Consider the following 3,680-nt stretch of genomic DNA (forward strand, 5'->3'; position numbering starts at 1 on the left):
AATGCTTCTTTTTATTTAAATTTCTTTCCTATTTATTATTTCTTGATTCAAACCATAAGTATTTTATCTTTCCCTATTCTTCTTTTCTTCTTTGCTTTGTATTTTCTTCTTCTCTTTTTTTCTTTATTTCTTCATCTTTATATATTTTAAATTTAATTTTTAAATCTCTCCACATATATTATCCTATTTTACCATGTTTATTCATCTGTGATTGTTTAATGAGTATACAAATGAGAATGATATTATTTATTGTTGTTATTTTATTACAGATATTACACATTGCATATTTTTGTTCATTTATCCAAATTACTTTTTTTTATTCAATTATTTGTTGTTTTTCTTTATTTGAATATACATTCCTTATATTATTAATTGTTTTCCATACTTTAATTGTTTTCTTTTTTCTGTTATTTTATCTTCAATTCCTTTTAAATTTTCACTCCTTAATTTCTTATTTCTCCATTTATTGATATATTTTTCTTGAAACTTGTCTTTTATATATTTTATTATTTCTTTTTATCTTTATTTTTCTTTTTTGCTTTTTTCCACATGTTTTATAGAATCTATTCAATATTCAATTCTTTTTTCATTTATCTCATATTTTATCTCCTCTTTTCAATTGCAATAAATATTTTCTTATTATTTCAATACCATTATTCATCTCTTACACTCTTTATTCCATTTCCATTTTATTTTGATTGAAATATAATCTACTCGTACACATTCTTGTACTTATTACATTTCATTATTTTATTCATTTTCTTATCATTTTATTCATTTCATTTAAGTTCGTAATTGGTTATTAAACAATAGAAGCACTATATGTGAATTTTGGTATTATTTCTTTATTTATTCTATTAATATAATTCTTATTATTATCATTTCTTTTATTTCTTCTATTCATTCTTTTATATTATTAATTATTTTCCATATACATTCTGTATCATCATTTCTTGTAATTTGATCATTTCATAATTATTTATATGTATATTCTTTATCTTCTAATTGTATAATATTCATGTTATCTGTGATACTTATATTTCCTCTTTTTACTATTCATCATTTATTTTTTATTTCAATTCTATTGATTCATTTGTTTCAATTATTTTCTGATGTGTTATTTCCATTTTGTTTCATTTGTTACTTTAATGTCATCCATATAATTCATGTGTTACTTTTAGCCATTTTCATTTTAAACAATTACATCAGAAATGATATTCATTTTGAATATGAATAAGAGAATATAGTCACATTATAAAATATAATTATTTATTTTGACTTCTCATATTTCTTTTTTATATTTATATCATATTTTATTCTCTGTCTTTCACTCTTACTTTTTATTATTTGTGTTATTTGAAATTGCATTTTTAAGTATTTTAATGTAACTTCTAGTCATGTATTATTTACATTATCAGATGCTTTTTATTATCATAAAATGTTTCTAATTATCTTTTATGTAGTGTTTCTCTTTATTTTCTTTCTATTAAACTCTTTATACTTCATTCATTAGCTGCTAAACTCAATTTCTTGTTTCAATATTGACTTTTATTATTTTTAAATTTATTTTTATTCTTTATTAGTTATTCTTACATCTTCATTTTTATAATTGTTGTGAATATTTTCATAATTATATTTAAACAAGTGATTTGTCTACAATTCTCTGGATTTTTTATTATCTCTACATTTATATATTAAAATTATTCTTCCTCTTAACATTTCTAATGTGAATGTTTTTAGTATTTGTATCCATTCATTAAATATATTCTTTATTTTGTCTCTATTACTTTCTATTTTTCAGATAATATCCTTGTAATGTGTTTATAATTTGTGCATTCTATGATGGTATTATAGTTATTACTTTTTCAATATCTTATATTGTTATTGTTACTCCTTTCAATTTTATTGTTTTACTTTCTTCTATCTATTTTTTAATTCTTTCATTTTCTAAATTTATTTTTCTTTCTTTATTATATATTTGATTCAAAAATAAAATTGTTTCTTTTTCTTTTATTTAATTCAATTTCTTTCTTATTTCTTTTATTTCTTCATTCACTTCTATTCTTATTATTTTCTTCTTGTAAGATTCTTATTCTTAATATCCTTCTTATTTTATAATTTCCTCTTATTAATATATCTTGTATTTTATTTATTTTACATTAGTTTATTTCTCCTATATTCTTTTTATATCATATAAATTTATATTCTATTTATTTTCAATTATATATATATCATTTTATAATTGTTTTTGTATTTCTTTGATATTTCTTTCAATTCCCATTTCTTATTATTGTATTTTATTATTTCTTCAAAAATATTACTATGAAAATAATACTAAATATAACTCCTTTCTTTTTTATCTTTTCCTTTTTCTTATTAAATCATCAATATATTCTGTATCAATCTTATTGTTCATTTTTATTATTTCTTTTATTCTTTCATTTTCTATATTTTCTGTATTACTTCTCATATCTTCTACTATTTTATTAACATGTTTTATGATGTCTTTTTAATCCATCTCATTTCTTTGTTTATTTTAATATATTCTTCTTTTGTAATAAAATTATGTTATTCTTTCTTTATTTTCTTGATTCTTCCATTCTTATTTTCTTTTTTTAATTTATTATTTAATTTATTCATTCCATAACTTATGTATTTTCTTATTTTTGTTTCTCTTCTTTCTTCTTCATTTTTCCTTTTGTTCTATCATTTCTTGTTTCTCTTCTACTACATTACTCTTTTTCTATTCTTTCTAAATATTTTCCGTACTTTCTATTCCCGATATTTTTGTCTTTTTATTGTTCCTTGTTCTATCTCTTTCTTCTCTCTTTTTCTTTCTATAATATTATTTTCTTCTCTAAGTATTTCTTCTATCTATTCATCTCTTTTTCTACTTCCTCTATTCATTCTTGTGTTTCTTTCTCTCTTTATTTTATTATTTTCTACACTTCTATCTATTTGTTCTTGTAATTCTTTCTTTGTTTGTTCTTCTGTTTTTTTATCCTTTGTTTATTATTCTCTATTTCATTTGCTTTCTTTTCTTTTTCTTTCTCTTTTATTATATCTTCTATTTCTTTTTGTTGTTCTTTCTTAATTACTTCTATTTCTTCTTCATCTGTTTCTTTAACTTCTTCTTGTATTATTTCTTCTCTATTTTCTTCCTTTTCCATTGCTATTTCTTTCTCTTCTTCTTTTCCTATTTTTATTCTTGTTACTAACTTTTCAACTTCTTCAATCCTTTCCATCAATTCTTTTATTATTTCGTCTTCTCTTTCCATTCTTTAGTTCTTTCATCTCTTTTCTTTAATACACTATTTTTACTTCTTTTTATCATCTTCTGATTGTTTCTGTTTTTGTAATGATATTGTTTACATCTTCTATTAGGATAATTATAATTTTGATTATAATTTTTATTGTTCTCACAATTGTACCAATGTCTATTTTCAAAGTGATCATATCTATTGACTATCTGACAATTATTAAACATTTTTAGTGTATATTATTTAATATATAATATTGTTTATTCCATTTAATCTCTTTTGTTTCATGTAATGATTATTTTTATTTAAAAATCATGGTATTTCTGTGAAGTTCATGATGAAAAATCAGAGATGAAAAATGAAAAGAGTAATAAAATGAAAGACATGAAATAATAAATAGAGAAAGTATTAAATTAAATA

At 19.9% G+C, this 3,680-nt stretch overlaps 1 pseudogene, besides 2 other annotated features; it reads right to left on the reverse strand.

The window, feature by feature from the left end:
* Nucleotides 1-9: 9 nt before the first annotated feature.
* Nucleotides 10-618: a repeat region.
* Nucleotides 502-3,354: a repeat region.
* Nucleotides 3,355-3,673: 319 nt separating this feature from the next.
* Nucleotides 3,674-3,680, reverse strand: part of EHI_169470 — a 735-nt pseudogene continuing 728 nt past the window's right edge.

Source organism: Entamoeba histolytica, genomic scaffold (genome assembly GCF_000208925.1).
Source record: "Entamoeba histolytica HM-1:IMSS scf_1104750518847 genomic scaffold, whole genome shotgun sequence".
Lineage (NCBI taxonomy): Eukaryota > Evosea > Mastigamoebida > Endamoebidae > Entamoeba > Entamoeba histolytica.